This window comes from Oxyura jamaicensis, unplaced genomic scaffold, assembly GCF_011077185.1.
Source record: "Oxyura jamaicensis isolate SHBP4307 breed ruddy duck unplaced genomic scaffold, BPBGC_Ojam_1.0 oxyUn_random_OJ69032, whole genome shotgun sequence".
Lineage (NCBI taxonomy): Eukaryota > Metazoa > Chordata > Aves > Anseriformes > Anatidae > Oxyura > Oxyura jamaicensis.
Window position 1 is genome coordinate 1 of NW_023309178.1, and position 335 is coordinate 335.

General features: G+C 80.9%; 1 long non-coding RNA gene across 1 annotated transcript in view; it reads left to right on the forward strand.

Moving 5' to 3' along the window:
* Positions 1–206: 206 nt before the first annotated feature.
* The window catches only part of LOC118159249, a 350-nt gene continuing 221 nt past the window's right edge, over positions 207–335 (forward strand). Inside the window, exon 1 of the long non-coding RNA XR_004747057.1 lies at positions 207–259. This is a non-coding gene — a long non-coding RNA (uncharacterized LOC118159249). The remainder of the gene's footprint in view (positions 260–335) is intronic.

The following is a 335-nucleotide window of genomic DNA, read 5'->3' on the forward strand; positions in this document are numbered from 1 at the left end:
GGGGCCGGGAGCGCTCCGTGTCGGGAGCGGGGGGCGGCGGCGGCGGAGCGGGGCCGGGAGGAGGCCGCGGCGTGCTGGCGGCGCACGGCTGTGACGTCACGGACCGGGAAGAGAAGCGCGGCACGCCGGGAAGGGCCCCGCGGCTTGTTCCGGGTCGCCCCGGAAGCACCATAGAGCGCTTCCGGCCCGGCGCAGAGCGGCAGCCGGAAGGGGCCGCTCATTGTTGGCGCTGGAGGACCCGCGAGGAGGCCGCGAGCGGGTGAGTGCGGGGCCGGGCCGCGCCTCTCCGCGCCGGGCGGGGCCGCTCCGCCGCCGGGGGCCTCCCCCACGCCGCC